The sequence below is a fragment of the Anser brachyrhynchus genome (assembly GCF_964034855.1).
Source record: "Anser brachyrhynchus genome assembly, chromosome: 5".
In the NCBI taxonomy this organism is placed as follows: Eukaryota; Metazoa; Chordata; class Aves; order Anseriformes; family Anatidae; genus Anser; species Anser brachyrhynchus.
Genome location: NC_137699.1, coordinates 57651472 through 57673246, shown reverse-complemented (window position 1 = coordinate 57673246; position 21775 = coordinate 57651472). Strand labels below are relative to the sequence as shown.

Sequence of the window (21775 nt, the reverse complement as noted above, 5' to 3'; positions counted from 1 at the left end):
ACAGACATACATGACAGCAAATCCCCTTCTGAAGCTTTATAGTATGTAACGGCAAGATAAGGCCGTATAAATGAGGAACACAAAAGCATTTATTGTCCGGGACTCCGAGATTTACTGCCTGATAACTGATTTTCTTAAAAAGTTATTTATAGCTTTCAAAGGGCGTGCACCATTTTCTGTGTGCATCAAATCTTTCATTAAGAAATTACTTCTGTTCACTTTGAGCACTGTCTGGACACTATTAACAGTTCCAAATGAGGATTTTATACACAACTGCTCTGAACTTTGGTATAACACTGGCAAATCCTGGCCAGGGCGCTGTGGGCCATCCTTGAGCAATGAGTTAAGTGGAAGTGCAACAAGAAAAGTGGTGTAACAGTTGTACATGGCAGTGTTGCCACATCCCCTTTTGCCTCTTGGCTCTCACTTACTGAGGGTCAAAGTGATTACAAGGCTTCGAAGCCCCAAACTGTTTTTTTCCTCAGCTCAGAGAGCATGGACATGGACTCTCTGCTTTCCTCTGCAACAGTGGGTTGCAGGTTGGCTGCTGGTGTCACCAAGGCACCACTCACCCAAGCCCTCTGCTGCTGACGACCATCAGGCAACAGCAGCATTGGTCCATCCCATTCCCAGTCTTTTATCCGAGATCCCACAGTCTTGAGAGGACCAAGATATTCTGCCTAACGAAGTCACCGGACCCAACACCTGGGTGAAATCTGACGGTGCGTGGCTGCCAGGCCAGGTAAGACAACCTAATGGCTCCTTCTGACTTCCAGCAGCATAGCACGTCGGGTGCATGTTGCTGTGTGCACACTGCCCCGTGGGGCTGCCACCTTTTGAGTGCGTGCCTTTGGACCACCAAAGGTACCAGCCAAGTGCTCTCAGGATTTCTTTTCGGGGAGTGGATCCATTTCACCTGAATGACAGGTGACCGCTAGGAGTCTAATCCAAGCCCTCCAGGAGTAAAGGAAAGACAGTATGCAGATATGGATATCTGCAGGAGAACCTTCAAAAGCAGGGGGACAAGGTGGGACAAACACGTGCACAGGGATGCCAGGCTTTTAGATCCCACCTCGGATTTTCCCTTGGCTCCCTGGGTGAGCGTGACCGGGTTTCAGCACCGTTCTCAGATGGCTCGAGCAATCACGTATCTGCGGGCTGGGTTCCCTCTGCACCTCTAACTCCCACCAGTGTCCACGTGAGTTTTCATGCTTTTTCCTCTTGCTGCTTCTCCCTTCTGCCTCTTTTTTTCCCACTGCAACTGTGGATTTGACTCCTGCTGCTTTTGGTGGGGCTGCTTTTGGAGGGGAAGCAGCCCCTTTGGGCAGCTCTGTGTGTTCGGCAGCTCGCGCCTCAGACATGAGCGTGACTGCTGATTTCTATCACTTGCAGAGCACCACTCACAAGGGAAACTTCTCACGTGTTCTCCTTGGCTCCTCTTTATTCCCAGTCACAGCAATTATGCTGCTGCTTTTTGGCCTTCATTTGTCCTAAGCTGTTGTGCCTCAAGTGAGTTCTTATTAGCACTTCCTTCTCTGAAAAGGAGTGACTGCAAAATAAGCCAAGGGTCATTTCCCTTCCCTGGGGACCACGAGACGTCCTGGCTTTTAAATCAAGCTCCATAAATTTTAAGCCTTAGCATCTCATGTGCTTTGCCTGTGGGGTGGAGGTCCCCGCAGAGATCCTGAGGAAAAGAAACTCTGATACAACAGTGCATTGCTTGGGCAAATATTTTTAAGGCATCTGAGAAAAACCACAGCACAGAACAGGGGAAAACCAGTGATCATTAACAGATACCCACTGTGGGTAATCAGTCAGAAGAAGAAGTGGAAGGAGGAAGTGACCATTTTCTATTTCTTGCCTCATCTTCCGTTGCAAATCGTCCTGCAGGGTGGGCATCAGCAGGTGGAGTTGCTAAACGTCAGCTGGCAAAAAAGCTGCTAGTAATCAAAATGCTGTTGTTGGAAACAAGCAAGAATAGGTTGTGCTACAAGTGATGAATGTACAATTTTAGTCTGAAAATACTCCTAATATCTGCAGTGCTCACCGTAAGCCTGGGGACAAGGATTCAGGCTAATGTCAGAAGCTTCAAACACAGAAATCCCAAATTTCCCAGCACAAAAACTGCCTTATCAGCACTTTCCATGGGTTTCTTTAACCCATGCTTTAACCCATTCTTTTTGCAAAGGATTCGAATGGGAAAAGCCACCAGAGATCAAGCTGACCCCTATCAAGTGATGTTGGGTGTAAGTGTCAGTGGGGTGACACGGCAGGGAGGTCAGAATCTGTGCTGGCTGGCTGATTTCAGCAGTGAGCACGATATTTGTACCTCAAGGTGTTCTGGTCCTTCAGTGCAGTAACACTCTAATTGCTGTGTTTAGCTCCCAAGGGCAGAAACAAGGGCTGAGTCAAGAAGTTCCTCTCTGCCCCTTCCCTTTCAGGAGAGGGTCAGTACCGGTGGCTGGAGGGATGCTGTCCCATGGCGAGCCCCTCACTGAGGCAGCACTCCTGGCCCAGGTCAGCACTGGAGTTTAACCCAGTTTCTGGGTTAAAGCCAAAAGGTTCCCCATGACCTCTCCCTACCAAGTCCCATAGATGTTAGTAGTAGCTTTGCTCTTCTCCAGCAAGCCGGTGGCTTCTCTTGGGCCTCTGCTTTCGTCTCCTTTCTACTGTGAAACAATAGCATTGTTATAAGTGGCACGCTCAGGGCTCATGGTCCAAAGAAGTCCAACTTTCTTAAATCCATGAGCTGCTTACTGAGATTTCCACATAGTCCAGAGCTGCAATGCAACCCAGCTCCCTCGGAGAAGAAGCTCGTGGGTAGGAGACGAGCGTGTCCTGAGTGCTCTTTCACTCCGTCCCAGAACGGACCTCCTGCAGGACTGTGGCAGGACAGCGGCCTGGTGGTTTCATCCTCAGCTTGGGGTGAGGCCACCAGCACCGCACCAACAGGTACAACCCACAAGGTGGGTGTTTGGGATGGTCCTAGCAGAGGAGCCACACCTGAACACAAGCTGCGGGTGGCATTCAAGCCCACTTCTGCCTGAAAATCTGAGTGTTGCTCAGGGTACAGAGCAACCTACATATAGAGAAAACCTGTCGCCGTCTTCTCTGGCAACCAATGGGGTTATGGGTGAGGGTGTGCCACAAAGAGAAGGAGAAGGCAGGGAATCAGAAGAATATTATTTCTTGATTTCTGTGCTGCAATTAAGAAAGGGTTGTGTTTTTCGTTTTCACGTGCCTCAACTCCCACCAGCAGCATGCTCCCACCCACAGCATGTGTGCCGTGTTTTTGTTACGACTGTAGCCTCAGGTAGCATGGAATTGGGGCCAAGCATACATTAGTAAAATTAGAAGAAATATCATCTGACGGGTCTGGACGGTGCTGTGGGCAGAGCATATTTGGCAAGACTCTGCTTCCTTCGCAATCCAGCCCAGAGACAGTCCTTGATCCTATCTGAACACGGACTGAACTTGCAAAACGAGTCCCAGCTTGCGAGCTGTGAGTCAGGGATGTCTTAAACACTGCCTCAGCATCCAACACCAACAAGCGCTTTTTATCTTGTTCATCCTGCTTAAATAAATGCAGCAAGCCCTCATGTTAATAGAGCAGCCTTGAGGGCTGCAAGACATAAGTCTATTTTTTTTCACAGCCTCCAGCATTTGTCCCTCTGTATTTGGCCATTTTGACCCAATAAAATGCTTTCTCCTGTTCTCTGGGCCCAGCTAATGGGGCTGCTCAGAGGCACTGGTTTGAAACCTGCCTCTACTCCATATGGCCGTGTTCATGTTCCTCACTGGTGAGCCATAAGGATACGCTGTCACCAATGGGTTTCTCTATGCAGCAGACTTTGAAGGATGCGAGTCTGTACTCAAAAGCAAGTATACTTTCCAACCTCCTGCGAGTGCCATCCTATAATGGAAAGCCTCCTTTGCAATTCAGGATATTTCATAAATTGCCTATCAAGATGGGCAGGAGTCTGTGGAATACCCTGCGGTGCCCCTGGATGGTATTTGAGAAAAACTAATTGGAAATTTTGCATTTGGGAACCATTTGCTGAAAAACATCAGATCAGAGGAAGATAAGACTTACACTGATCTCTTCCAGAAAATCCCACCTGGTAATGCTATTTCAATGGCTTAAGCTGTCTTTGTCCAAGTTCCTGGAGCTCAGTGAGGAACTGCGTATATAAATGTGTTAAGCAGTAATGACTGCAAAGCTGCATTTACCTCTTTACTAGAAGATGGAAAGAGAAAACTTTATTTACCTGGGAAGCAAGGGAATTTAAGGCAGAGGTTTGTAGTGACAGAACAGAAAGCATGGATGGTTTATTGTTAAAATACAGAGCAATGCAGAAACAAAATGTTGATAAAAACACATAAAAGGGATATGACTGATGCTTTCATAATCTTGATTTATTTTGTTTCTAAAATAAGCAAAAGACACAGAGAATAAATGAGTCCTGGATAGTAATAAACAAATTGCAGTCCTATACTGGGGGAGAGAGAGCCATGATCCCATGTGCTACAGGTGTACCAAGAAGTATCATACTCTCATGTACTAAGAAAGACACCTTCAAATCTGAATTTCTAAGAAAGGAAGAGAAGGGTCAGACTGGAAATGAAAATACAGGCAGCCTGAAACTGGCTTTTAGCTTAGATGTATTTTACTCCTCTTTCACAATACGGTGCAATGCAGACTTCATGCCCCTTTTCTCACCTTCCCTTTGTTTTGCAGTATCACTCATTGCTCTTTACATGTCAGTACTGCCCACTATCAGCACAACGCACATTCCTTTAACAAACAACACCATTCCCCCTCTCATGGGCTTAGGATGAATTATTTCAGTGATATCATTCAAGGGCCTAAATATATTGGCTTTAGAGCTATTTTTACTTGCAAGTGCTAGAGCCAGATCTTTGATGTTTCATTTGGGTTCAGGGCAAAGTAGAGAACACATCAAAATAAGCAAGAGGTGGTGGTTTTGTTCTAAGTGCTACCAGAAGCCAGGCTGCGACCCAGAAGAGGAAGGGAAGGGGATTGCCAAAGATTTCCGTTGGATACTTATTCTCCCCAGGGTTTGTAAAACTGTCCTGTAACACTCTTAATCCCTCCTCCGGCAGGGGAGTATGATATCACTAAAATCTTCACATTCTGCAAGCAGAGGCTTTAATGCAGCCCTTTGTTAATTGTCTCTGCAATTATTTGATTTTTCAGGAGAAAAAAAAGTGGTCAGTTCTCTGGAGCCTGAAGGCTCGGGGAAGTTATCCAACGTCCCCTCGTGCTCTGCCTCTCATCCAGCATTTCAACAGGCATGGACTAGTCCACATCCAGGCATCACCTTGCAGGATGTGCCAAGGGAGTTGAGTGCTGGAGACTGTGGCACGACAATTTGCCAAAGTCAGAGTGAAGTGAAGGTAACTACTGGACTTAAAGTCAATGCTTGCATGGCACTGCAAGGAGCCTCTCAAGAGGCCTGAAGACCATCCAAGATGCCCTTGCCAATGTCTTTCAAAGGGCTTGGGGGCTCCCCCCATATTTGCCAGGACATCTGTGGCTTGTACAGGCAATGATTCCCATCCAACACAAACTGAAATCATCCTGGGAGCATGCCTTGGTGAATGTGCTGCCTACTTTCTGTTTCAGCTAAGGAATTTTACTTACCTTTTATTGCATCTTTCAGCATGTGGGGAGACTCATCAATATCTGGAATTATTTCAAGGTGAATATGTATTAGAGGTAGCCCACTATAAACCTATTATGTCTAACATGCAGATGTAGAAAGCAGAAGAAATTTTATAAATGTATATGTATATATAAATATATATAAACAGAAAAAGGAAAAGGAAATACTATAGACGTCTTTTTAAAGGAAGAATATTCTAAAAAGAATATAGAGGAAAAAGAAGAAAAGGTTGGAAAAAATGTGAAAACAACTCAAAAACATGTAGGCAAGGGAAATACACAGTTAAGCAAGATGGTGATGATGCTAAATTGGGAGGAGTCTTGAATATTATTGAACAGAAAAATTACCCTGTGGCACCTACAGGGATTAACAATGTGGCCAGGAAATAACATAATAAAACTGGAATAATATAGGCTACCGACATGCAGGAAAAAACAACCCTGAAGAACACTCAGAAGCAGCCATGTAAGGAAAGGCTCAGAGGTGATATAGGCAGATAATTTACATGCAACTTCTGGCAGCCAGCTTGCATTGCAAAAGGCCTGTGCCATTCTCAGTGGGCATCGCACTAACCAACCTGGCTTAGATACAGCTGGAAGGTTGCTGCTAATTTCTTGGCATCCCATTACTAAACACTGTAAAATCAGAGGCCTCAAAGAAGGGTAGCGACATGATCAGATCACTTGGTGTGGGTTTGATTTATGAAGATTAAGTGATGCTTAGATATGAGCTGGAGAAGAGATAAGAAAATAGCAGACATGAGTCTACAAGCACCTGAAGGATGTAGGCAGGGTCAGATAAATATACTTAGAGAGAGAGAAAATAAGGTGTGATATGAAAAAGGCAGAATTTGCTACCAGTATTAAGAGTAGACAAGACTTGCATGTACTGTCTTAAAGAAAATTGTCTTTTATGGGACCTTTCAAGTAGCAGAAAATGTTCTGCAGACACAGCTTTGCTTGTGTAGGGTGATAGATAGTAGCTGCAGTTCAGACTTCTAAGAGTCAATGCTTCTTCATGAAATGTGAATTTTAGAAGTGATTTCATTTCTGCCATGAATACAGTGAGCAGGAATTGGCTGACAAATTCATCACCTATTTCAGATCTCTGAATTTCCTCTGCAAAGAGTGTGTGTAATGAACAATCAGATGAAAGCCAAGAGACTAAGAACTAAAAGTTACCAAAATCATTAAAGAAACAGCAAAGAAATATGAAGAGAGGAATGTATTCAAATCAGCACAGAGGGCCAGATGGTACATACCCAAGGGTATTAAAGGAATTAGCTGAAAAACTCTTAGGCCCATTATCCATTATATCAACTGCTCCTGAAGAACTGAGGAAGCCCCTGATGACTGACAGAGGGAAAACTTTATGCTTCTCTTCCAATTAACTTTATATCATTTTCAGGTGAAACTTGGTCTCTAATAATCAGAAATTATTAGTAGATGTTCTGCAGGAAGAACAAAACAGAAATGTACCACACACAAAGACAGATCATATTAAGAAAAGCAGTTGCATCCAAGTGGAAGACTCTACAGCTGGATTATACAATGTTGATGGGAGGAGGAAAACCACGGGGTGTGTGTGTTGGGTGAGGGGAATTAAGAATAAGCAGCTACTTCTCCATCATGTGGGCTAGAGTATATGCCATAGTAGGCCATGCTGGTGGGAGGAGAAGGGGGATGCAGTCCCTTGAGTCACTCAGTAAATTTGCCCTTAAGGGTTTCATTCATTGACAAGACAACTGGTTGTACAGGCAGCTCTCCTGCAAAGAGCTTTTGATTTCAATAAGTTATTTTATTCAGTTTCTTCAGACGTATTATTCCTGATCCATCCCTAAAGGATACCATGGAGACACAGTTGACTTTAACAGTGGTTGGACTGGACCCAAAGCTGAACAAGAAAGATGTAGGGTGGATACAGAGAATAACAATGAAAGAGATTAAAATCTGCCCCTGCAATAGAAAGTTGAGTATGCTTGTAAATATTGCCACGTTCACTTGGGCTCCTTGGGAACTCCTGCTGAGTTGGACGTTATATTCATCTGCAGTAGCACCGAGGAAGGGGTAGAAAAATATGTCAATCAAATTTAGAGATAACACCCAGCTGGAGTGTGAATTGCAAATCATTTAGAAGCACCATCCTAAAGGGATTTCAATAAATGAAGAGAGGAACATAGCGGGAATAACAAGAAATTAAACAAACATGAGTGCAAAAACATCCACGGGATAACAACTCTCACTGAAGAGAGGTCAAAACAGTAAGCCAGAGGCTATGGAGAGCAGTAATTCATTCAGAAAAGGCCCCTGGATGAAAATGTTCATGGAAATCTACAACTGACAATTCATTAAAAAGAAATGGATCCATCCACTTTTGAAGTGCTAATAGAATACCACTTAGGGCAGGGCCTGCTGAAAAGAGTGCAGGCAAACAGGTAATGTTATAGATTAACTGGTATAGACGAGGGTGGAAGGGATGACCTATTTACTATGAAGATCAAAGGAAATAAACACGTACATAGCCTAGAAAAAAAGGGAGGCAGCAAGGTATAGTCTGATATAGAGACAAACCTTCCCATGAAAGAATGCTGCTGAGTGGGAGGGAGAATCAGGGCTCATCAGTTAGCGATGGTGGGGCTACACACACACGGGGCCACACTCAAACAAGGAAAGGGAGCAATGATCTGAAGACTTGACAAGACATCTAGTAGAACTGGCTCTAAAGAGACACTGCTGTCCAGAAGAATAGTCTTTAAAACCTCCCTATAAACAAACCACTTTGGTTTTGGGATTGGTTCTCCACCTTCACGAAGTGGTCCATTGGCTGACTCCAAATTCAGAGCATATTTACAGACTAATTTTCAACAGTGTTCCTTGGGGCAGTAGAGACGCAAATGGAGGGAAAATCAACATATAAGGAAAGGGTGTCACTGTGAGTAGAAGGAAAGTAGATGCAGAAAAGGTAGGACATCCCAGTGGCTTGGCATTAGACCAGTCCAGGTGTGTGCAACCAGAGATGGGGCAACGCAAATCTGTGGTAGACGAAGAAAAGGATACAAAGGATCACAAGGAGATGCTCAGTCCTCAGCACAAAGACTGTAAATGTCCTTTGCAGCAGTTTTACTTATTTCCCTTTCTTGGGGACTAATTCACATGGGGCTCACCTCCTTCTAGATATCCCTGTGGTAGTACCCTGTGGTTCTCCAACATGGGAACTGGAAAAAAGCTACCCTCCACTTCCATACCTCAAGGACTGAACTCCTGTTTGATCACAACCTCATTGAGACTCTCACCACAGACAGGAGATTGATCCTATTCTTGAATCCTAGCTTTATCCGTCATCTCTTGGTGTCTCTCCTTCCTTTGTGGACAATACTCTACCTGGGAAAAGATGAAGTGCCCTACTGGGAATCTCAGTGGTCACCTTATAAAACAGCTGTACCATACATTCTATCACTGCCTCCATTTTTCTGTGATGACTGCCCACCAACTTCTGGCTGGGAGTCACAGTACAGGGTATGATCCAGCAACCCTAAAAAGTGCATGGTCCATCTATCCAACCTGCCACATTCTTCTTCTCTTTAGCTCAAGCCATCTCTCAGTCTTTATCAATGTGGGGCTTTCAGGAGCCTATGGCAGGATGTGTTTGCAGCAGGCTCTGTGCTCTTGAATTTGCACCCAGTAGAGACACACCTCATTCTTATCTGATCTTCATCAGAAGTGGCAGCTCTTCACCTCTCTGCTCAGGCTGTGCTGCTCACAGCAGGCTTAGGAATTCCTGGCAATTCTTGGTGGAAAGGCTTTCACTACATGTAATCTAAGTGATATGAAATCCGCCTACATGTTTGGGAGGGTGACAGCACATTATAATCATACAGCATCACTTGAGTGCCTGTAACAGTGGCTGTAGCAACACTAACGGAAGCTCTGAAGGAAGGGAATGAGAAATTCACTCCCACCACTTGACTCATGTGGGTTGCTGCTTAGATACAGGTTGAAGCAGCCGCTGAAGTCATGGGTGTCTGTGGGCTGCCGAGTTTCTAACTTGATGTTTTATGGGGCTGTGTCTATCAAAATATTTGGGATCTGCTCATCTCTGGTTACTGTACTGGTTTCAGAAGCATGTTTTGGCTGCACAGTAGCCACAGAAAGGCACTGTCTTTCTCAAATGCTAGCTGCGAGTCAGTTGCATTTTGAGCATGGTTCACAGGGAGAGGCCATGCAAGAACGACAACTGAGAGTTGTTGAAAATAGCTTTTAAGGGGCATCTCAAGGCTCCAGGATTGCTATTCTGACTGGACAATGTGGTGCTTACATAAGTATTGTTTCAAAGAAACAATCATGAAGGGAATAAACAGATATGTGAACAATTGTTGGATTTGGGACTGGTAATCAAGGACCAAAAATGAATATTATATTTTCAAAGGAAATGTTATGTTGTCTAATCTTCAAATCACACTCCAGTTCAGTTTTACTAAATGAGAGGAAGTGCAGGCCGGTGGCTGAGATGGTAGGGCAAGTAGTCTAGAGTCATTTCCCAGTTCTAGCCCAGAATTCCTGAGCCCAAGTTATTTAAACCTCCTACCCTTATGTTCACCAGTTCCCTATCAATAGATAAGAATAATGAAACCTTTCTCCACTCTTCTGTTTTATCGACTAAAAAATGGAGGGAGCTGGAGAGAAGACAATATAAAGACATACAGCCTCCAGCACAATGGAACACCTGATCTTGGTTGAGGATTCTGCTAAAATATATATTAGTGTTATTTATATTAATTTCAGCTTGATATCTGTCCTGTTGTATTCTCTTATACAGAGCAAGACTACTACAGAAAACAAATCTTATATAGCATTGCTAACTAGATATTACACAGGACTGTCTCTATGATTTATAGAAGCATATACATCTGTCTAGGTGTGGGCAAGGACTGAGTGGCTTATAAAGGGGCCAAGCCTTGTGATGGAGAATTTATGGAGGTTGAATGTAAGGTTGAAGACCAACTGTTCATTTTCATGGAATGGCTCCCAGAACTAGCTCTTCACTATACATTTATGCCATGAATGGGTAACATATATATGTAAAGCTAATGTAGGTAATTGATCAGATCGGGTACTAATTGCAACGCAAGTCAGTTTTAATTCATAATCTCCCTGTTCCACATTTTGCAAGCTAGAGTAAAAGTGTAAGGTATACCGTTTTCCAAATCACGGTGAGTCAGTGGCAGACTATTTAAAACTTCCTATTCAGGTGAGCAGTTATCCCTTTGTCATATTTCAAATTTATGATCTTCCTTCCTGCCTTTAATTGTTGTAGTTTTCCTGAGGAAATCAAAACACGACGGTATAAAGCAGTCATTTTGTTGTACATAATGCATATGATTTGTTGTTTATTATTTTTTTACCTATCTAAGGCTACGAACACAATGTTCATGTGCCATGGGACTGAGTCAGTGCTGTGATAGTAATGAGCAGGCTCTGCTGCCCGGCTGGGTTTCTTTGGCTTGTTCTCCAAAGTGTTTGAGGACACCTAGGGCCACATCCAGGCCTTTAGTCATCTCATACAACCTCAGCTTAATCTATATTAGGCACCACAGTCATTGGAGAGACAACTCTGCAGAGCAATTCTGCTTTCAGCCCTGCCTTAGTCATTATAGGAGCATTGGAAATAGGCAGTTTCCAACTGAGCAGGGCAATTAACCCTTCTTGTTGGAGAACATTTCACAGCGGGGCTACCTGCAAAGGAAAAAAATCTCTGCAGGGGTGCAAAGGGGTTCACACATACCTGTACCTGCACCAGGTTCAGGGTATCCATCAACTATCTTGGTGTTTATACAGTCACAAGGAAATAGCCTGATAGGAACCTAGGTCCTTCCACCCAAAACACTCCTGTAAGGTCATATATAGCTTTGAAGTCCATAAATAGAAGCCTAAAGTACATGCCTAGGTGTCTGCTGTGCCCACACATTCAGCCTTCTGCGGTGACTGAGTTGTAGACATTTCTGAGATTAATTCCCCTTCATCCACTCCCAGAAGCTAATAGGGAAAGACAGTTTAAAACTTCACAGTTTCAGTGTCTTCTTACCCATCCAGCATGAATTTATTTTAATAAATGGGATGGAAAGGGAGGTCTGAGTGTCTGCAAACCAGGAGTTCTTGGCAATGCTGATGTGCCTCTTTCAATTTATATCCTATACATGTTGCTTTCTGTTCCTGTTCTTAGCAGTCATAGGTGACCTGACACAGAGCACACTGAGATCCATGAGTTTTGGATCAGTTCTGTGGTGAGCTCACTGAATAGAAATGATGGGTGTATTGATAAAGCATGAGATTTTCTGTCAAGCTGGGGAAGCTGTGCCAAACTTTGAACTACCTCAACATTACTTCCATTGACAAAGTATTTTTTAACATTATGCCCCATCTGAATTTTTCATTGGGACTGACTTAATCTTCCTTCATAAACTCTGCAGCAATAACAAGCTCAGATTTTATAACAAAAATCACAATTTTGCTTTGCATTCATAGATTATTCCAGTCTGTACAGTAAGGTTCTCATGGCTGCAGCTTCTTTAAAGAAATAAAAAGACATACGGGAAATAGAGTTGGAAATATTGATTTTTTTAAAGTAGTCAAATGTTGAATCACTACAAAACATGCACTGTGCTCTTAAACCTGCTGCCAAGGAGAGTGAGAAAGCAGACGTTTTCCCCATGTTTGTCTGTGTCATCTTCTCATAGTGTCTGTTCTACAAACAGCACTGGATGTGTATTGGATCTCCGACAAGCCTGCAGATCGAGCTCTCATGTAAACCAAGGGCAAGACAAACCCTGGCTGGGCAAAGGTCTCCAGCTTGTACTCATGTCCTGCTGAGCTTACGTTGCTGAACACAGCTGTGCTGAACACCTGTGCTTGACTCCCCAGGCAGATGGGACAACTCCGAGTGAACAGTCTATTTGACAGATTCGTTCATGGCCACTGAATTTCTCCAAAATTGTTAGCTCTCTGAATGTCTACATTTTCAACAGATTCTTTGCAAGTGGTCAGCAGTTGAGTTGCAAAAACTAATCCTTCCAGGGTGAGCATTTCTGTTAGCTCATATAAAGTTTGTTTTCCCTAAGCACACATGGCAAAGCACCATTCACTTTCCCCTCATTTGCCCCAAAAGACCTTTACAGTGAGTGTTGAGGCATGCAGAGATTTATGAGATTTAAATTGCAATTACAGCTCATAAGATACAGATTCAAATTAATACACCTCTTTCCACTTTATAGTAGGATATATTTTGTTTTCAGAATGTCCGAAACAGAGTGTCTTCCTGGAGTCTCTGCTGCTCCCATCTGCTGCTTTTAAGATGCTGCAGATGAGTTTTTCCAATTGGTTTCAACATCTTATGCTGTGGCCAGCTGATACAAATTGGCATCAGTCCATTATAAATTTGGAAATATATCAGTCTATACCAGCTGAAATTACAGCAAAGTTCTAGTTTAAAGTATACTTAACATATTTTGAATGCTTTCCTGAACAATGCTAGTAAAGTTTTATCTCACTTTCTGTCCTCTTTAAAGCATATGTATAAAAGTTAACATCTTGGGGAAGATTAAAGAGAACGGGACTTGTCCCCACTCAATCTTTAAGGCAAAATGTAAAGTCATGGTAGAATAGACTGATTTTCTGTAAGGCCAGTGGAGTAGAAGAAAATAATTTGCCATTTTTAAGCGGTTCTGAAAACAGAGCTAAATTCAAAGCAATGAAACAAATCTTTCTGGCCTCAACAATGCTGTTGTTTAAAATATTCACTGTAAACACATGACTCGACTGATTTAATGCTTGTGCTGTTCTTTGTGATTTTGTTGAATGAGATGACCCTGATTTGCTGCCTGTTCAAAGAAGTTTTGCCTACTAAATGACTTCCAAATGTTCACCTTGGGCTGTGTGAGGACATTACTGATAGGCTCACGTAATTCCTCCCCTTGAAGTGCCAGTCTAACTGTATCAAATAGAAGTACGCACACAGCGCTCTCATGTCCCCATGTAAATTACTGTGTCGCCAGAGCTTTGTACTTGGCTGGAGTCACCACACGCTGGCGGTCCCTTGTGTGGTCTCTTCTCCACACCATGATGTTCCCCATGGGACGTTGTGGGGGGTCTGTCAGAGACCAATAACATTTTGGGATGGGGCAGCTCCACTGTATCCTCTCTTGCTCTGGGTTCATTTATCCAGGGTGTCTTTGGGACAGCTGCTGGGACAGATCAGGGCTTGCGATGGGGATTTCAAGCTGTCCTAAGCAGAGACAGAAACTGGGCTCCCAAATCCCAGCAACGTGTGCCAGTCGTGGGAGCAGAGTTTCAGCACAGCAAAAGCCAGTTTCCCAACTGAGCTCACTCCAGTGATAGGCAGCACAGTGTAAACTTGCAGCAATCCAGGGTGGGATATATCCTGACTTGCCTATAGTTAATAATTTAACAGAAAAATTGGATTGTAACTGACTACTTTGATAAAATCGGAAGGATTGAACAAGAATGTAAAGGCTGGTGAAACTGAAGCATGGATAAAGGAGGGTGTTGTCAAACATGGGAGATGATGCACTGGATGAAGTGGACCTCCTCCAGAAAGTTCGGTCATTGAGGTTGACTGCAAAGGATGTCCCAGGGTCGTGTGGTCCCTGTTGTGCAAGACGGAGGTATAGTGCTTCAGCTGTGCAACAAATGGGGTTTATGACAGCTGTTGTCCTCCCAGGGTCAATGCCAGTTCCTTCCCTGAGTGCATGAGCCCCCTTTGGACACTCTCAGAGTGCTTTAGGGCAGCGTGCTGGTCACAGACCCCTCCTCATGCACCCAAGCATCACCCCTGCTGTCCCTGGAGCATCCTACCTCTTCCTTCTCCCATCCAGAGAAGTGCCTGCTGCTCTGGGGAGGGCAGCTCCCACCTTCAGGGGAAGGGCACAGCTATGAGGGAGATGAAAAAAGCACTAGTTCTTATATTCCCACTTCTGGCCATCAAATGGCCAGTGAGATCTTCCTCCTTATCCCTCTGCTCTCTAATGCCACCCCATTTTCCCTTTCCACTCTCCTTTTGCCCTCAAGGCAGTAAATATTCTTTATAGGAGCACTGTCTTTGCCTCAGATTTCCTTTTTGGCATCAGCTAAGCTGACCAGTGTGAAATTCACTGGTAAATTCAGACATTTTAAAAACTTTTTTCTTAGGCCATAAACCTTTAAATCTCTATCCCGGTTTTGATATCTCTAAAAGCCTGTTTGGGGCCATACATCTCATAAAAGCTGGGGTTTCTGAGAATTAAGTGCTCAAATAAAGCAGATCTGCTGATCCACTTTTTTGTCTCTATCTCACTATGCCCTCAGCTTGTCTGCCAGGCAGCACACTTTCTACTTCTCAGATTCTCTGGAGATATCTGAAATCAGCTTCAGTGTGAGTGGGGAAAGCAAGAAGGAAGCCATTTGGGAAGCGTGGATCTCAACACAGGCATGTTACTGTGCTGTATTTAAGCAGCAAAATATAAAGCTTGAATGTCTCCTCTGCACATGCCATTTTGAGTGTGTTGGAGAAAATATTTTTTTCTTATATATAAAGCAAAGCAAGCTCTGGGAAGCTGCCAGCTCCCTCCAGATGACATAAAAATGATAGAACCTGAAGCGAATAAGATAAAACCCTCGAGCTGTGTGAAATAGTACAACGCCGGGCATGGCTTGAGCAGTAGAAGTCTCCTCCAAAGCAGTCTGAGGATGCCAACATGCAAGGTCATGCTGCTGTTAGCCATCCCATTAAACGTCCCTCTGGCCAGATCCTACCACATAAAGAGCTTCTGTTAAGTTCTGGGCTGAAAGTTGTGTTCAGAAGGCATTTAACACACCCCTTCTGACCACAGAGAGCCCTGCTGCCCAGGTGAAGCTCAGTGTCCCACACGGGCTAACCTGAACTCAGAAGCGAACGGCAGCACTGGTGTCTGTATCGCCAAACACCGCTGAAACTCCCAGCACCCACTCCACAACGTGCTCCTCCTCAGGGCCGAGCTGAGCCCTTAAGGTGTTTGAATGTGATCCTCTCCTGGTTTAGGACGGTTTGGTTGCGCTGCAGCCCTTGGCAACTCCTCCAGTTTGCGCCAGCTGGGCGCTTCTCCCCGGCCACTGGTCTTCACGGTGCGTTACGCATGGCAACTGGCAAATTTTCAGTGGTTTTCCTGTTGCTTGTGTTTCTCCTAAGTAACCTAATTGGTAATTCACATTTTAATGAGCTCCTTATTATGGGGTTAATAACCTGCATTATTTTGTGCGGTTCTAACCATTAGCAGCTTGATGTTAAATGGTTTTAATTTGTTTTGATGCACATCTGTTGACTTAGCACCTCAAAAAGTAAATAGTTCAGCGCAGATTTGATCAGGAGCATATTTGGGATATGCCCTTGAGGTCCTACATGCAGGCAGCAACCCTCCCACTATCTGGTCTCTTTCAATTCGCCTTACGAAGCCTTTCCCCGGAACCAGCAGGATGCTTTTTTCCAGGATGCTGCTCCACAAGGTTGGCCTGCCACCGCAGTCATTGGTGGCATGCTGTCATAACCCAACAGGCTGTTTTCAAAGCATCTCCTGAGGTGTCAGCCCTGGGAATGAATTGATACTGGCACCTGGAGAAAAAAAAAAAGAAAAAAAAAAAAGGAGAAAAATCTGAAAAGGAACCTGAATGGGCGGGGGAGGAGGAGGAGGAGGAACCGTTCCCAGGGCTTTCACACATAACTTCTGTTGCTATAGCAATCGCTCTGTCTGTCTGTACTTGTTCAGAGCAACAGCTTCATCGGGAGTGTCGCAGGCAGGCAATTTCCATAGTTCTGCTTTGGGAGCAGGGGACAAGCAACGGGGACGTTTTCTCCCCCAAAAACTGTGTGGGGGGTGATAGGGAGAGAAGACGAGTTTGCAAATACGCGTTAGCCTGATCCCTGCTCTTGCAAGGGTGAAAACTGGGGCACGTTTGTGTGCAGCACCCGGCAGCCACCACCTGAGCTTCGGCTGGAGCTTCCAGCAGAGCCACGCTGCACATAAGCAAAAAGGTTTGGGTCGGGGAAGTGAGAATTCTGCAGTCGCACCCTCCAGCATATGGAGGAACTACGAAACGTGTCTCATATCCAAAAGACTCTTCTACACATTCTCCAATTGCCAGGATGGGAGAAAGTGTTGAATCACAGATACTGTCCTTGGTAAAACACCGTCTCACCCACAAATTGCTTATAACACTAATAGAAACACGGCACAGACAAGAATCTGTGGGAAGAGTGAATCACTGGAAACGACATATTTATATAGCACCTCTCGGCGTCGTATTATGGCAGTTCTGCTTCCGCAGGATCTGATCCCCGAGGTCCTGCCGCCCCGTAGACCTTGAGGATGTACTCAGCCTTCGAGCTCTGCTTAATCACGGCCTTTCCAAAGATAGGAGCTGGTCAAAGCGTCCTCCCCAGCAGGGAACCAGGTGGCTCACTTCCCTTGACCTCAAGGCGCTCCAAATTTCAGTTGTGCTTCACAGCATTGCATGCCCACAAGAACAAGAGGGATGCAGCCTAAGTCTAGCCTGTGAGTAAGTAATCTTGATTCTGCAGGAGACATTTTCACGGGGGTACAATCGAAGAAAAGCTCTCTACCTTCCCACACCCTTTTCACTGTGTGATTTCAGGAAACTGCTCCCTCGTGATGAAAAGTTCCTGCAATAACGCACCCCGAGGTGTTGGTTTTTAAGCTTTTCCAATGAACAAGACGTGTCCTGCTTAGAGAAATGTGCTCGCCAGCGTGCAGCTTGCCAAATGCTAGGATTCAGACTCGGGGAACTGATTTATTTATTTTTTTGCTAAATTGAGCTGGATCAAATCTTCATAAGAAAAGAGTATCTTGGCGCTGTCTGGATTGAAAACAGAGATACTGCCAGTTGCGTGTTAACTTTTCAACTGGCATGTGTTTTGCTGTTTAGGGCTGGTATTAGTGGGATGTGATCTTCTCTTCAGTGCCAAAAAGGTTAATGTAACTGTCACTACAAGCATTTGAGTTAGGCAATACATATCTCAGTTTAAATCATGCTTCACATGTGGACTTAGCATACTGAAAGCATTTAGGATTTCAATCCACACTTCCTCTTTCAAGTCAAGGCTTCTTTCAGCTTCTCTGAATACCTTTTAATGACTTTTAAAAGAAACTGAGGTAAGTGGGTAGAGTGGTTGATACAATTTCCAGCACGTAGAGCAGCCCGAGCTCAGTGCTACGAGCATCGCTTCCAGCAAGCCTCCTCTGAGTGTTCACTGCAGGCAGTGCCTGCCGCCCTCCCTGAGCCCTCATTGCCACCAGCGATGGTCCAGAGGAGCCTCTGCTCCATTTCCATGCATCTTCCAGCAATATTTCATGGCCCATGTACCTTGGAGTCTAGTTTTATCTTAAAAAAAAATAAAAAATAAAGAGAGGTGTTCTCTTGTGTTCTGGTTACAGGAGTGCATCGCAGTAAGGAAGGGAGCATCTGATCAGCAAAAAAATCCTCTCAGTTAGTTCTGCTCAGAATAAACTCCAGCCAGCACAGAGAAGGGTCTATTTTGTTGGACCACACATCTCCCCTGGTTTCTGCTTGCTGGAGTCATGCAAATCTCCCACACTTCCAGCAGAGACATGCTTTTTTACTAAGCCATTTAAGTATTCCACTTAAATAATAGGATCCTAACATGCTTGCCTCCACCACAAGAGAGAGAAGTAGTAGGACCTATCTGGAGTGAGCTGCCTGCAATCATGCTGCTCTTTGAGAAAAATCTCATTTTTTCCAGAGGGCTCCCCCAGCCTGGAAGCCTGGAGATAAGGAAGCGAAGATAAAGGCTGCGCTGTGGGGCTGTTTGCATTGGAAGAGACAGTAAAGTTGATAGTAAATGCTGAGTGTATGAGACTGAATGGATGGATGGAAAATTACTGAGATATTATATGCTGCTTTATCTTGGGAACTCAGCAAACAAATGTGATTTCTAGCTCGGCGTGATATGATACTAGCTGAGCTGCATCCTCAGATACAGGGGAGGATGGCTGGCCAGCCTGTGTGCCAGCCTGCTGCCATTCTTGAGGGTCTGGCCACATTGAAAGGGGGGCTTGGGGTCTAACACATCTTCTAGGGACCACCAGGCTGTCTGGACTCATGTCCAACCTGTGCCACCCTTGGGAAAGCCATGCAGGCTTGGTCCTCACCTCCCTTTAATTTTTCTGTAAGTCCTTCTGGGGTTCTGAGCCTGCGTGTCAGCCGCTCTAAGCTAATTTATTTTTTTTACGGAGTAACAGCACTTCCCTTCCCACAGACATTTTGTGTAGATAAATGCGTAGTGCCTGAGGGTGTACACTGCAAGCATTTCTGACAGCGTAAATCTGAGGCCAGTACGGGGAGTTTGCCACTGGGGTAGCAGAACAAGAGGCTGTACTTCTCTTAAAACAACATCCAAACTAATGAACAAATAAATGAAACACTTCCCTGCCATCTGAAGCATTACCCAGTGCTCACAGCTGCCGGAGGAAGCTTTCATCGGAGCACTAGACTGATCAAATGGGGGAACAAGGAGACTTCATTTCTTTCAGCCACTATGTTGCATCAGAAACCCAATGTTACGGTGGAAGGAATTTTTATTTTAGAGATCCATGAAAATGGATGGCTGCTGACGTAGCTGAGCTGTAATTAGGGCGGAGCCTTCATTATTCCTTCACATTTTTGCCTTCGTCCTCCTCTTCCCCTCGTATTCCTCATTCCAGCAAGTCCAAGCAGGGTTGGAGGACAGGCGTGAGATCAGGAGTAAAAGCAAAGGACATGCTGGGACCTTCCCAGGGACCAGACCACAGCCTGTGGGCCATCTGCATGCAACAGCTGCCTCTGTTCGCCATCAGCCCCAACGTGGGGCCAAGCCTCACACTTCCACATCCAAAGCAGAGGGAAGGTCTGTGACCAGCTCAGCCGCAACCTGCCCCCTTCTTCTTGAACGTCCTGGAGAAAGATGTTGGGCACCACAGGGACTACAGCCTTGACTTGCTTTATGCACCACATTTCCAAAGGAAAGCTGTTAGCCCTTGAAGCACGGGGAGAAGGGACAAAGTGGAAGTAAGTGCATAGGTTGCATTTCTCTTAGGTATAAAGCAACTGGTAACAATAGGAATGAACTTGTCCCATTGCCTTCTAATTTGAATAACAATCCTTTTTACGTGGGAAGGCATATCCTTTCCAGAGGCAGGCACAGAGGTTTTCAGACGTGAGCTGAGGAACTTCATGAAAGGGTTCCCAGACGAAGTCTGAGAAAGGGCCCTTTTCTCCAGTCTGCACTGAGCTCCTCTCCAAAAACCAGAGAAAATTCAGCATCTTCCAGCAGCGGCTGCCCCTCACTTTGCTTTGGCTGATGGTTGCTGAGCTTTCCTGCCCGACACGACATTTCTTCACAAGCCTGGAATCTGACAGGGCTTAAAAAAAAGAAGACAAAATGATACAGATGTGCATTCCAAGCATCATTCCCACATGAAATGCCCAAATTAGCCTGGATTTACACCAGCAGAGTAGGTCAGCCCAGACATGAGAACTGAGTACACCCAGGAGCCCAGCCCTACATCTCTGCACCCCTTGGATCAGATCAATACCAAAGGGATTGGGAAGGGTCCTGGGCAGACCCCACCATGATCCCCTCTGCAGTGGCAGCTGCTGCCTCAACTCCCGTTCACGGGAGAGGCCGGAAGGTGGCTTTGTCAGGGGGTGGTTGGTCTCGTGGTGTGTCCATGGCGAGGAGGTTACCCTGTTATTCCACATCTCACGGGTGCCTGGAAGGCTGTGAGATGGTCCCATTACCTCATCTGGCCTATATCTGAAGGGGAGCACTTGTTTTCAGTGCAATGTGCAGCTTCTGTCTCTTCCCACGCTGCCATTTCATGACCCATGGGTGCTTCTCAGTATGGGCTGCCCTGTGCATTGACCCTGCAAACTGACAATCTTCTTAGCAGTTTTATGATTGATATTCATATATATAGTCTACTTGGAAAACTGGGCCAAAGTCTTCGCTGCCATAAACATGTGCCAGTCCAATAGGGTCAGCTGGTGTAGACCAGAAAATATGGCTCTGTGTGACTGGGGCTGAGAATCTTACCGGAAGGGAATTGTCTGTAACATTTTGTCACATCTCATTGCAAAGCTGAGCAAAAAACTTGCACTATATAACATCCACTCTGTTGCTCACAGAGTTAGCGTGGGACTGATGAGCACTCTCCTCCTGAGCCCCCGATCTGTGCAGGGACAAGGGCTGGCCATGCACATGTCCCCCCTACCCATGGGGAGGACCCCATCAGAAAGGAAACCTGGTGTTCACATCCCCCATAGCCTAGACATAGCAAAATTATCCAGGAGCAGTGTCCAGTGCTCGCAAATTCATTTCCCATGACTCACGATGCAATAATTCCTGTCGTAATTCGTGGTATGTCTCCTTGCGTTGTGCTTCTAGGATTCACCATCTGAAATTTGAGGAGAACTGCAAGGGTTTGACTGGGTATGTGGATTACAGGTCGTCTTCCAGGGATCTTATGGCCCAAGCACCCAGTTTCTGGCTAGAAATGTTTCCAGCCCAGAAGTGTGGTGGATTTCCTGTTTGCAGAGATCCCAGATGTTTGCTTTAAAATTCACTCCGACCCAAGTGTTCTTACTGGTGAACTTGTTCACTGGACTGTTTCCAGAAAATGAATGCAAAAATGGGGCTGGGTCACAGAGAGAGCGACAGGCGGTGGTTTATTTGCTTCAGATGAATCAAATGCACACAGACACCGGCTGGGATTTGACCAGCAGTGATTGGAAAACTTGTAGGAATCAAGTAATGGAGATGGTAGAGGAAATCCTGTCATTCATTGTTTCAATTTTACTGATGTCACTTTTATGTCCACTTTATCCCTTGTCTCATCTAAGGCTTCCAGAGGGAAAGTTGTGACTGACAGCTTTGGTCAGACAAGCAGACATGACGTGCAAGAGGTCAATTCATTCTGTGTTTGTCAGAGAGGAAGAGATTTATTTGCTGTAGGTACATCCGGCTTTGACTTCTTTGCGATGCTCTTTTGT

General features: G+C 45.0%; 1 protein-coding gene across 2 annotated transcripts in view; it reads left to right on the top strand.

Moving 5' to 3' along the window:
- Positions 1 to 420: 420 nt before the first annotated feature.
- Positions 421 to 21775, top strand: part of GPR132 (G protein-coupled receptor 132) — an 88480-nt gene continuing 67125 nt past the window's right edge. The window contains exon 1 of one of the 2 annotated variants that reach the window (XM_080592825.1): positions 421 to 742. The gene's annotated coding sequence lies outside the window, so the exon portion shown is untranslated. The remainder of the gene's footprint in view (positions 743 to 21775) is intronic. The other variant, XM_080592824.1, reaches the window with a different exon arrangement.